The following is a 14,284-nucleotide window of genomic DNA, read 5'->3' as shown; positions in this document are numbered from 1 at the left end:
TTTAAAAAATTAAATAATAGGTACCAAACAGAATGCAAGCATATAAGAAAGTTAATTGTTGTTTTGTTACACTTTTGTTTCAATTATGTATGTGTGTGTGCCTGTGTGTTCATGCACACCAGCAGGTTCGTGTGCATACATGTATGTGTACATACATGAAGTATCTTTTCCTATAAAGTTGCAGTGAAAAAGACAGTAAAGCACTGCTATAGAAAATTGGGTGTCATGTAGGGGAATAATATGATTACATTTGCATTTTATTTTTTTTTAGAATCATGGTGAAAAAGACATGAATTCTTTTTTTTTTAAAGATTTTATTTGTTTATTCATGAGAGAGAGAGAGAGAGAGAGAGAGAGAGGCAGAGGGAGAAGCAGGCTCCCAAGGAGCAGGGAGCCCGATGCGGGACTCGATCCCAGGACCCCGGGATCATGGCCTGAGCTGAAGGCAGACGCTTAACCATCTGAGCCACCCAGGCGCCCTACATTTGCATTTTAGAAATACAACTCTGGCAGCAGTTTGTTGAATCGATTACAGGTGGGCAAAAGTGCATGTGAGGAGAACAGTTAGAAACTTATTACAATAGTCCAGACAACAGATGGTTAGAGCCCAACTAAAAGATTAGCTTAAGGTTTAGAAAGAAAAGGAGAGATGTACCAGAGAAAGAGATTGATTCATAATTGATTGAAATTGGAGTTGAATGAGAAGGCTAGGATGACTCACATATTTCTTGGATGGCTGCATAATGCCATTATTCAGATTAGAAAATAACAAAGAAGGAGCACATTTGCAAGGGAAAACATACTAGGTTTTCACTGTATTTAGTGCAAGACTTTGGTCTTAGTCTGTTTGGGCTGCTATAACAAAAATACCCTGGACTGGATGACTTATAAACAACAGAAGTTTATGTCTCACAGTTCTGGAGGCTGAAAAATTCAAGATCAAAGTGCCAGCAGATTTGGTGTCTGGTAGGGAGCTTCCTGGTTCATAGATGACGTTCTTCTTGCTGTGTCCTCACAGGGTAGAGAGAATGAGGGAGCTCTCTGGGATTTCTTTTATGAGGGTACTAATGCTCTTATGATGGCTCCACTCTCATGACCTCATCACCTCCCAGAGGCCCCCCCTCCTAATACCATCACATCGGGGATTATGTTTCAACATGAATTTGGGGGGACACAAGCATTCAGTTTATGGCAGTTCGCAAAAGATATCCACTTAAGGGTATTTACACATTTGCCTATATAATGCTAAGAGAGATATCTAGGCCAGAAATACAGATTTGCAAGTTATCAAACCATGAGTCGTTAAACCTCACTAGCAGTTGAGATTAGTCAAAGAGTGAATATTATAAGAATAGAAGCCTTAGAATAGAACTCCTTGGAATACCAATATTTTGGGTATAGGAAATAGAAGAGACATCAAAATGAGGGATTTAGATTGAACTATGATAAAAGCAAAGAAGGAGTAGGTTCTGGAAGCTAAGAATACTTCACACACAAAAAGAGTTGTTGAAGTGCCAAGTGCTGCAAAGAAATCAAATAAAAAAGAATTGAATGTAGCGACTAGGAGTTGGTGACTTTGGCAAAAGCACTCTCATTCAGTGTTGACAATGTCATGACATTGAAAGCTCTGGTGTTCTGGGAAATGCTTAAGCAGCTCTCTGAAAAAAAGTGTGTGGTATACATATATTCTTAATGAATTTCAATGATATTAAAGATTGCACAGCATGCAATTTACAAATACTAATATAATATATAACACTGTATATTCTAAATTGTCAATTCTATTTAGTCAAGTTTTTCTCACAGAATACTTTTGTTGATTTTTGCCTAACTCCTATATTCTGGCCACAACTGATGAATGAATGAATATAGTTCTGACATCAATGTTGGTTGATATTTTCATTTATGTTAAGAAGATGAAAGTGAAACATCAAAGGTCAGTGTCAAAACTTCACTCATTCTGCCTAGAACATGAGTGGGTTTTTGCTAATTCAGGTGATAGTTTTTTAACATTGGAAGGATATATGTCATTTATTTCTGCTATTCACAACATAATGGTTACAAGTGTGGAACACTTTTACATTTAATCTGTATTATTGACACTTTAACTATCACTTTATTAAATCTAGAAAAGCACCAGAAGAATAACCCAAGCTCTGGTTTATAGCATTTGCTGATTTCCATGGTCAAGATACTCTCACCATGACTGATTTCAAGCTACCAACATGTCACTTAATAGGGAGCTAGAAAGAGGTACACAGCAGTGCACCACTGTGTCTTGCGTACCATACAGATACAATAGATGTAATAACCTCAAGAATTCAGGTAATAAAGTATAAGAAAATAATTAGGAAGTTATGAGTTTTGAGTATAAAAATATATTATAAAATATAATTTATTTGCCTGTAGGTTTATATAATTTATTTTTTCATAATGACTTGAAACATCCCCCCAAATTTAACAATTATCCCTGGCACTCCGGCAAGCCACTGGTTGGAAGAAAAGGAGGATGGTCCCAGACATGAATCTGGTGACTGTGGTCTACCATTGGATCCAGCAAGTATGATGTTGATGAAGTACCTTTACTATTTGGAGTCTCAATTTCCTCATCTTCAGATTAAGGATCCTAACATCTATTGTGTATGTTATTAGGATCCTTAGAGATAATGAATCTAATTCACACATGTTAGACCTTCAGTATATGGAAACCGTTGTCATTCTTTTCATTACTGCTAAAGACTGGTGATCAGAGTCCCATGGGAATTTGTTGTTGTTAAATTGTTTTTTACATTTTCCATCTGATCTCCCTTGACTTAGAAGAGCCCAGTTGCTTTTGAGAATACCTTCTTTCTTTTTAACTGAATTGCCCATTAAAGTTTCTAATACTGTAAGAGTCTTTTCAAAATTAACTGTAATTCCCATGCTGCCTGACTAGTTAGGCATTTCCTTCTTTGAATTCCTAGCAGAAGAGTAAATGGGGAAGTATGATGCAATTTCAGGAAGATCCTAGAAGTGCCATCTTATTAGGTGATGACTGATGTGAAGTAATATACCCAGCAATTATTCACATAGGCCTGGGGCATGGGGAAAGGGAGGAGATTCAACTATTCTAAGTCTCTAAACAAAAGCAAGTCTGTTCTCTAAAATAATCATCTTTCCCCTTTTCAGTTCTTTTTATTCTTTCCCACAGATGTGATACCCTTGACATCATCCAGAAATGGTTATATATACTGAGCATTTGAATGTCAGATGAATGGCCTTGAATACTGCTTTTGAGTCTTGTATTTCATTTAATCTATTTATAAGTTCTATTTTGCAAAGGAAAAATCTATTACCTTCTGAGGTCATATTAATAACTACTTATCTGTGTGTTTGCATGACATTATGACTAATAGTTTAAGATTACTTTATTCCCCTTAGTATTTGTGATATCAAAATCAAGCTAGATAGCAATCTAGATTACTTCACAAATAAAAGAGAAACATTTGTTTCTCAAGTCCAAGTTTTTAATTTAATATCACAAAATGACTATATTTTACCTTTTAAAAGTGAAATAATTTCACAAAGAAACAAATATTTAAAGCGTTCAATTTGCTACATATCATTTCTATTTTCAACACACAATTTAATGTGGTTAATGGGAATAAAAGATGAATACAGATGCTTTGTATTAGAAATCATTTTATATCATTAAAAAGACCTTAGACCTATAAAAATAATCATGAGTTTCCAAATAAGATCATTCATTATAATGATATTTTAGCTAAGTTTAAAGATTACACTCATGTAAGAAAATTAATGTGAATGAAAATACTGGTAAAATGTGACCACGCTAAGAAAATGATTGCCCAGTGGAAGAACTTACATAGTAAATGATCAGTGTCATTATTCAATTTCCTTTTTTTTTTTTACTCTCTCTTTCCAGTCCCATGGGAGACACTGTACTTCACGGCCCCCTTGTGGTTGGGTGAAGTCACGTGGCTAGTTTGGACTAATGAGTTGTGAGCAAAAGTAACATGGCAGAGCTGGGCCAGGGCATTTAAACACTAGTGTGAGCCCATCCAGAGCTCCCTCTCCCCCTCTTCTCCTTCCCCTCCCCCTTTTCTCCCCATCCCTAGTTCTAACCCTCTCTCCCTCTCCTCCTGTCTCTCTCTGCCCCTCTCTCTCCACCTGGGAGGTAGCCTCTAAAGTTTTGGTCTTTTTCAGTGATAGAAGTGGCTTTGTTTTGCATGTTGGGTCCCACATACCACACTTGATAGTTTATGCTAATGAGGTGACTTGCATTGAGCCTCTAGATAAATTTTACTAAGGAAATAATTTATGATGGGGCTGGCCATGTCAGAAAGACCAATCATGTGATTAAAGAGTGGATGACGGCCAATCTCTAGGGAGGGGAGGTTGAATTCAACCTCTTAACTAATGATTCAATCAATCATGCCTATGTAATGAAACCCCAATAAAAAACCCCAGTAAAAGTCTTGACACCAAAGCCTGGGTGAGCTTCCTGGGTTAACAATTCTCGGTGCTAGGAGGGTGACCTGTCCTAACTCCACAGGGAGGAGGCTCCCAAACCCTCTCATTTGGGATACTCCCAGACCTTGCACTGTGTCTCTTCTTTTGGCTGATTCTGATTTGTTTCTATCTAAGTCTTTCAAAGCCGTGGGAGCAAAGCTTCTTTTTCATTGACTTTTATTCTTTGTGTCAATTTCTAACTCTACACACAAATATTGTTTTTGCCAGCCTTCTTCCAACATCTACTGTTTTAGTAGAATCAGAACCACTTTGGCTACTTTTTCTGTCTCCTCTGTTGCTTCATCAACATCCTACACCCAAATGTAGCAATTTTCCAAATGTGCATTCTAGGTTTTCTCTGCTTCTGTTCTTATGCTCTATTCTGGGACTTTATTGCCTCTAAGCTTATTTTCCTTGCATTTTTTTTTTGATAGCTCTCCTTTTCTATTAGGATCCAAATTTCCATTTCCAACTGCCTAGTCTATATCCCATAAGGATGACTCACCAGTCCATCAAACCCATAGTCTAGAGTGGTGTCCAAAGTTGACCTCAGCTTTCTCCTGGTCCTCCTCCTCTTTCTGCATTCGCTATTGCAGTGATTGGCCATTATGACAATTCTGTCATTATGTCTCACTGGGACACTTAAACTTAGGACACTTCCTAAACCGTGCTAACTCTGTTTATACTTCCTTCTTAAAAATTTTTCAGACTCCCAATTGCTAACATGATAAAATTTAAACTCCTTAGCCTGGTACTGTAGACTTTCAAGAATTCCATCTGAAACCACCCTTCCAACCTTAGGTTCTATTTCTATCCTTCACACACTCAATGTTCCAGCCCAACTGATTTAATTATTCTCCATTAACTTCCTCCATATTCTCCTCTCCACTTTTGCTAATATAGGAACAAATAACAAAGGTTCTTCTCACATCCAACTCTGTATATCCACAGTCTCAGCACTCTCCCAGGCCCAACTCGAATCTTAAGCACACATTTTGGATTCATGCAGACTACAGCCACAGATGTAGGTTAAGAGGTGTTCTTGCTGCTGCCCTGTCCCAAGGCGACCCCTAGTGGTTAGATCTGCCCAGATCACTTCCTGGTGAAGGTAACTTTAAATCAGCAAAACACAAAATGAAATCAGAGGATACTTTTCCCACTTGTGTAGTAAGAAATTATATATGAAAATATAAAGTCAAGTAAGGTAACATATTGATTGAGACCTTACATTATGGTTTTCTAAGGGATACAAATAAACTGTGAGTTACTTGGTATATAAAGACTCCCATAGCCATGAGAATTATTTTCCTGGATAGAGCAGCCCCTAAAGAAACTAAAAAACTTGTTTTGGATTGTAGTAATTTGTATTGGCTTCCTTAATTAGATAAGCTTTCTCTTTTATCGTCTCTCTTAGCCCTTTGCATCTCCTGCGTCAGAGTTACAGAACTATAGTTAAATAAAAAATTTGTCAATTGTTTTACTGTCTGACTCACTCCTCTAACCTATGAGCTCCATGAAGGTTGGGATTTGTCTGACCTGTTAACTTAATGTAGTGCCTGCTACGTAGTAGCGACTCACATATTTATGGAATGAATGACCTCTCCCCCACATAAGTAGGAACTCATATATTTGTTAAATGAACAAACTTTCCCTGCAAAGATTTTGCTCACATTTCTCAGTGTTAGAAAGAAAATTCATGTTTGTATTCTATATTCTCTAATCCGGTACTGCCTTACTATGCAACTCCACTCCTTTTGCCAGGGCCTCAGTTTCCCCCGCCTGGGCCATCTGAAAAGGCTTGCAGCCAATTCTAACTCCTATTGTAGAAGTAAATAGGATTTACAGAAAACCTCACATCTTCTAGTCTCTCACTTTTCTTCAAATAATACAGCTCAGATTTTTGTGAGTGATGCTGGCAACTTTTGAACAAATTCCATCACTTAGGTGTAAGCTGACTGTCCACAACATGCCTTTCTAATAATGAAAACACTAGCTGCAATAGGATGCAATGTCATTGAAATGCTAAATCATTCCTTTGAAAAATGACAATGTTTTGAGGCCTGCAGAATGTAATTAAATCAATCTAAATTTGCAGAATGAAGAAGTACTTTCTCTTAATTTTCCATTAGCTTATTTTGTTTTGTTTTCATTCACATGAAAAATTAGGAGAGAAATCTTCAATGACTCCCCATCATCTATGGAATAAAATATGGGGGTTTCATTTTTTTTAAAGATTTTTATTTATTTATTGAGAGAGAGAGAGAATGGTAGAGAGAGAGCATGAGAGGGAGGAAGGTCAGAGGGAGAAGCAGACTCCCTGCTGAGCAGGGAGCCCGACGTGGGACTCAATCCTGGGACTCCAGGATCATGACCTGAGCCCAAGGCAGTCGCTTAACCAACTGAGCCACCCAGGCACCCGGTATGGGGGTTTCTTATTCTGGTATTAAGATCAACCACAATTGTTGCAGTGGTTTGAATAATTACCCTGAATGGATCAAATTGGCACACACAAGCATTGGCCCCAAGATGATAATCACATATAGCTATTACTTACTGAGAGCTAAGATTAGGCATTTTAACTTATTCTGAATTCTTATAGTGATTCTGAGGTAGGTGTTATTTATACCCTTTTCAAAGATTAGGAAACAGGCTCATAAATGAAGAATAATATCTAAGAGAACACAGGAAGTGTCTGACCTAGAATTCCACCCCAGCTGTGTCTGACTCCAAAGCCTGTATTGTTTTTCATTGAGGTATGCTTCTCCAAAATTACATTGTTTAATAAAAAAAATCATACTCTAGGGCACCTGGGTGGCTCAGTCGGTTAAGTGTCTGCCTTCGGTTCGGGTCATGATCCCAGGGTCCTGGGATCGAGTCCTGCATCGGGCTCCCTGCTCAGTGGGGAATCTGCTTCTCCCTCTGCCCCTCCCCACTGCTCGGGTGCTCTCTCTCTCTCTCATGCTCTTTCTCACTCCCTCTCTTTCTCTCTCTCTCTCTCAAATAAGTAAAATCTTTTTTAAAAATCAGAGTCTATACTCCATGAGGACTGAGGCAGATTACAAGTCTATTGCGCGTCTTAGGTCACATGTACACACTGGCTGTGCCACAACCATCCCTCCAAGAATCTTCAAGTATATTTTAAGGCTTCGTTTACTGTCACCATAGTTTCTTTTTCCTAGTTGGCTGATATTAATTTTGCCTATCCTAAAAAAAGGGTAGGGGCACATTTCAAACTCCTATTTCCTCTAACCACTTCCTGCCATCCTGTATACATGGGCTTATCAACACAGGATACCCTAGGTAATTATGTTACACTTAGGGATTCAGCCTCAGCCATGTAACCCCAGTCACTGGGGAGCTGGGGTAAACCCATTGAAAGCAAGCAAGATAATGTGACTAAACTAGAGGACACATCCAGTGGCCTTATATCCATCTATTTTCCAGGCCTCACCCTAGTCTTTTGTATCAGGATATTGCTGTTCTAGGTTCATTCATGCTGAAAGCCTAACCCTCTGTCTCCACAGTCCAGTTTATCACACTGCATTCTATGATAGCAGATAGGATTTTTCTGTGTGGGGTAAAGTGAAGGAAAAGGGCATGAACTCTGCTTGAGCACAAGTCTTAGAACTGAAATCTGGACAGTATGTAAAATTTTTATGTGAATCATAGCATATACGTATTCAAAAACACTTGAGGGGGAAGGATCCGCTGCTTTCATCAGATTCTCAATGTGATTTTTGGACCCTCCCCCAAATTGAGAACCACTGCCCTAAAATTGAAGGTGTAGCCAACACTTCCCTGACTTTAAGTCTTCTCTTACCAACTCAGTGAGTTTGGCAGGCAGGCTGGTGGTCAAACAAGTATATGGCTATCAATCTGGGTGGGGGTGGTGTTAATGGAGTCCTAATAGGAAATATGCACTTTAGAACAGCTCATAAGGTTGAAAAAGCACATAGAAATGTGTGAATAAGTCCTAGGAAGTAACAAAGTGTTGGGGTATATATCTTGGGCACCTAGTAGATTCTGCAGAGCACCAGATGAAGAATTAAGAAATCTTGGTCTTGGTTGGATACTCACAAATGTTAGATTGACTGTCATCAGGGAAAGAAACATCCCCAGGAGAATTAACCCTCTTTTTGAAGACTAACTCTCTTCTCTGAAGCACAATAATCTCATCCAAACATCTGAAGTTCTTCTAAACATGAAGTTTATCATGTGCCAGAAGTTTTAAACAATAGCAAAATACAGTGCAGTATTTGTAGAACACTACACACTAAAGAGAAGAAAAGAACATAGACCTTCTCATCCTATAATTTTCTTTTGTCTTGGCAGTAATATTACAAAGCATATTCATGTGATAAATGGGATGCAGTGGGTGAGTGAGGAAGCATGATTCCCTGCAATCGTGTGAATGTACCAGGAGGATAGAGTTAACCCTAGTTTACTCCTTAATAATACTGTGTACACTGAAATTCCTATCACAAAGCTCTTAGCACTCTTATGTCTTATTGTGCTATTACTAGTTTCTACTTCACTTCATACCATAATATGTTTTATTTAAATCCTAGTCTATCAAATTCATCTTCACATTTATAATGCCACTTACTGTCTCATCTCTCTAGCTCAGAAGTTTCTTTTGTGCTGCATACTATAGTGCTGTAATCTCATAGATGACGTTTGGAATGTGGAATGCTCAATTGAAATTCACTAGCTTGCTTTCACACACACACACAATTTATTTAAAAAAAACAGTGGGTTTTTGTAATATCCATGGTAAATTCAATCATGATTATTTTTTTGACTTTTCTGTTATTATAAGAAAGACAATGAGATTTCACTAAAGGTTCTTTTCTAAATTTTGGACCACACCAGTGAGGTGAAGACAAGGAAACAGATGGGAGAAGGTCATGAGCATTTGTAGTAATTTCCATTTCTATTGTAAAGGACATTCTCTCATGGTGGATAATTTGGAAAAATATACATAAATATATATACATGTACATGCACATACCCACAGCCCACATGTGTATATCTATATAAGGAAAAGGAAATGACCCATAAAGTATATTTTTTTTAACATTTTGGTGCATTTCATTCTAGTTATCTTTCCCACATATTACATGCATACACACATGAATTCATGAACCATGGTCCTACTATTATTGGTTGTGTGATAATCAAATCATGCAACCTCAATGAGTCCCAGATTCCTCATTTTTAAAATGGGGAAAAGGGGCACCTGGGTGGCTCAGTCGTTAAGTGTCTACCTTCAGCTCAGGTCATGATCTCAGGTTCCTGGGATAGAGCCCCACGTCAGGCTCCCTGCTCAGCTGGGAGCCTGATTCTCCCTCTCCCACTCCCCCTACTTGTGTTTCCTCTCTCTGTGTCTCTCTCTGTCAAATAAATAAAATCTTAAAAAATAAAAAAATAAAATGGGGAAAATAACTTTCCCAACCTCAGAGGGGAGTTGTGAGATTTAAATAATTAAATGTAAAGCACTTGGCACAGTCCCTGGCACATAGTAAGTGCTCAATAAATGTCAGTTGTGATTACTGTTATTGTTATTATAATTACCCTTTATATACAATATCCTAATAGGCTTTCTAAGTGTACCTTTTGTTTAGAACTCAAAAATACTCTACTCAAGGATGCATTGTGATTTATCTGTCCCCTCTTTTGAGTTATTTAGATGGTTTGTTAATCTTTATACCTGACGCTGTGATGAATATCTTTTTACAAACACTTTTTTGCTACATTTCCATTTACTTAGAAGAGATTCATAGAGGTGGAATTCTTGTGTCTTAGATGGTTACAAATCTTGGTTACTGTATTGGGTTGATTTTCCTCTTATCTGATTTGTTGCTATTTTTCTAGAAAGTTTTCTTTTATGAAGAAACCCTTCTTGAGAGTGATCAACTTGTTATCTTAGAATGTCATTTAATATACACAGTTATTAAGGCAGACTGGATGACAAATAACAGCTCTCCCTTACATTACTCTCCCTGGTACTCCCTATTAATTATTACTGAATGTATTATTACTTCCCTACTCTTTTCTTTTTAAAAAAATATTTATTTATTTCAGAGAGAGAGCAAGAGAGAGTGCGCAAGCAGGGGGAGGGGCAGAGGGAGAGGGAGAGAGAATCTCAAGCAGACTCCCCTGCTGAGCGTGGAGCCTAATGTGGGGTTTGATCTCACGAGCCTGAGATCAAGACCTGAGCTGAAACCAAGAGTTGGACACTTAACCAACTGAGCCACCCAGGCACCACCCCCCACTCCTTTCTTAAGTCCATAATTCTCCATATGTACTAAAGGCATTAGTAATATTAAATGCATTTGTACCCATAGCTTAGTCTAAAAGACACTTACTCCTGGGATAAATAATTACTATTTTAACAGAAGGAAACCCTAATGGTTGGTCATGGTTTCCTGATCTTTAACCAAAATTATAAAAAAAAATGGTATTTTTTTTTTAAAAAGGAAATGTCTATATTAAACTTCTGGTCAATATGTCTCAGTGAGTTTGTTTTCACATTCACACATATTTTCCAATCATATAGCAGTAACAGATTAAAACAAAAAATAGTCATGTCCATTCTCAAAAATATGATACATATGTCTGAAGACCAGAAACACAATAGAATCACAAAGCCATAAGCTTCTAGTGTTCTAAAACCAAAGACAGGATTGAAGGCTTGATAGAAGTTTGGAAGCATAAGGGAAAATAAGTATTCCACTTTGTAGAAAACAATACCAAGAGAACAAACAAACAAAACCCCAAATAAAACCCAAATAGGCCTCAATAGTTTTAGTAATGATATGTACTGAATAGGTGAAGAGAAAGTCCAAATTTATATGATATTTTCATTGGATAGAAAAAGAGGGGAGGAGAAGGGAGAGATGGAAAATTTATCAATGATGGCAATAATGACAACAAAAGAGTAATAGAGAGACACATTTTAAAAGATATCAGGATATATTATTAAAAATTGTTATTTTCAGGGGCACCTGGGTAGCTTGGTTGGTTGAGCATCTCACTCTTGCTTTCCTTGGGTAGTGATCTTGGGGTTGTGTCAGGCTCCATGCTCAGCAGGGAGTCTGCTTGGGATGCTCTTCCTGTCCCTCTGCACCCCCTTCCCACTCCACACTTGCACTTTCTCTCAAATAAATAAATCTTTAAAATGTTATTTTTGTAGACAGATAAGCCATTAGAATAGAATTGGGAACCCAAAAAAGACACAAAAATACATGAAAATGATATATAAAAGAGAGGCCAGCAAATAAGTGGAGAAAAAAATGGGCTATTTAATAAATGGTTCTGAACAACTGGTTATCCATCTAAAATTAGATTTTCTCACCTATTACAGAAATTAATTATATATGGATTAGGGATATAAATAATAAAAACATATTTTCAAAATTATTAAATATTCAAGACAATGAAAAGTTCTTTTTCTTTTTTTTAAAGATTATTTATTTATTTGAGATAGAGAGCATGAGAGGGAAGAGGGTTAGAGGGAGAAGCAGACTCCCTGCCGAGCAGGGAGTCCGATGTGGGACTCGATCCCAGGACTCCAGGATCATGACCTGAGCCAAAGGCAGTCGCTTAACCAACTGAGCCACCCAGGCGCCCGACAATGAAATGATCTTGGGGTAAAGAATGATTTCTTAAAGAAGATAAAGAAGATATAAAAAAGATACAAAGAAACATATGAATAGATGATAATAGTAATAAATTCATCTACAATAAATTAACATTTTTTATGACAAAAAGCATAAAAATAGAGACAAAGAGCTATGTCAGAATCATGGTGAAATAAAATTGTTCCTTGTTTTTGTCCTCTCCCCCAACAAAAATAATTTGGCATCCACCCACAGAAAAAGTGACTTTGTGGGAACTATGGGATCCAGCAACTTATACCAAGGAATTCTGGAGGAGTTTCACCCACCTGTGCATCACATAATAGGCATAAAGACCTTGGTCCTGGCTGTCGACCCTGCAGTGGTCTGTGAACCAGCTCCAATCCCTCTCAGCCAGTCTGGAAAATCCTGTCTTAGACAATCACCCACAATAGGAGAGCCCTTGTGGAAGTTTAGATTTACAGAGGAAAATTTGCAGCATGCCACCCGAGCAAAAAATAGGAGTTTGGACATATTGAAGAGGGTGAAAGGAACAGCTTGACTTTACTCCATCACCCTTCCTCCAAGGCAGCACAGCTTAGGGCCAAGAGAGACATACTTGACGTAGGATCTCTCTCCCAGGGAAAAGTGAGAATGTGAATACCCAGCATCCCCAGCTATAAAGGATGCTAACAAAGAGTTTGATTACTCTCTCATGCCATCCAGAATACAGAATTGAGAGCAGCATAAGTAGAGAGCAGGAAGAGGCTGGGACTCTTGAGGACATTAAAGAGAGGCAGATCCTGGGGTGCCTGGGGGCTCAGTCCTTTAAGTGTCCAACTCTTGGTTGTGGTTCAGATAGTGATCTCAGGGTCATGAGATCAAGCCCCACATGGAGCCCGCATCAGGCTCTGTGCTCAGCAGGGAGTCTGCTTGAGATTCTCTCTTCTCTCCCTCTTCCTCTGCCTCTCCCCCACTCGCACTCTCTCTATAAAATAAATAAATAATTTTTTACCAAAATAAAAGACAGATGCAGATCCTACTAGCTACATCACAGACTCCATCAAGAAGCCTGCCCAGGAGATTAAGGAGTGCACTTGTCGTAACAAGCACTGGGTGATGTATGGAATTATTGAATCACTGTATTATATACCTGGAACTAACATAACACTGTATGTTAACCAACTGGAATTAAAATAAAAACTTAAAAAAAAAGCCTGACTAGGAGTTGTTTGGAACACCTCACCCACAGACCCCTCCAGTAGGTCCATGGGCACCCCTAGTGCTCAGAGTGCCTCACCCACAAACACCCTTACCCTGTGGCTAGCTTCCTGTAACCATTCCCAACTGCGGCAGTGACAGAGTGCTTTGGCAGATGACTAGTGTGCTTCTGTAGAAAGCTGGCCCAAATCTGCAGGCCAATGAGAAACCACAAGCTTCAGCTTTAGCACCACTTTTAGTAAAACAAAAATGATGCTGTCAGCATCCAGCTTGGTGCATTGCAGGATCTAGAGAAAGCATATGCACTTAAGATTTCTACCTCAAAAAGTAGCAAGAAGTATGGAACAGGTCTGAGAAGAAGAAACTCTGAGAAAGCCTCCAAATCACTAGCAAGGCTGACAGAAGGTATTTCTTTCCTGGAGGCAGTAAAAACTGGAAGACATGACTGCAACTTCAAATGTAGAGACAGCAACACAAAACCAAGGAATAAGAAATCAAGGAATCTTACACCACCAAAGGATCACGATAATCTTCCAGTAGCCAATCCCAAAGACATGAAGATCTGTGATTAACCTGATAAAGAAGTCAAAATGGCTGTTTTAAGGAAATTCAGTGAGCTATAAGAAAACACAGAAATTTCAAAGAAATAAAGAAAACAATTCATGAACAAAATGAGAACTTTAACAAAGGAACAGAAATCATAAAAAGAACCAAACAGAAATTCTGCAAAAGAGAGCAACAACAGCAGAACTGATCTAAAGAAACAAGAATCTGAGATAGAAGTAGGGAACTTTGAAATTATCTAGCAGAGTAGGACAAAGAAAAAAGAATGGAAAAAAGTAAAGAAAGCCTAATTCATGTATGGAATACCATCATAATAATCAATTTGTGAGTTACTGGAGTTTCAAAAGGAGAGAAGAGGGAGAATGAGT

Source organism: Callorhinus ursinus, unplaced genomic scaffold (assembly GCF_003265705.2).
Source record: "Callorhinus ursinus isolate GAN/ISIS: 27379988/994484 unplaced genomic scaffold, GSC_fseal_2.0 scaffold64, whole genome shotgun sequence".
In the NCBI taxonomy this organism is placed as follows: domain Eukaryota; kingdom Metazoa; phylum Chordata; class Mammalia; order Carnivora; family Otariidae; genus Callorhinus; species Callorhinus ursinus.
This window is presented reverse-complemented; position numbering follows the sequence as displayed.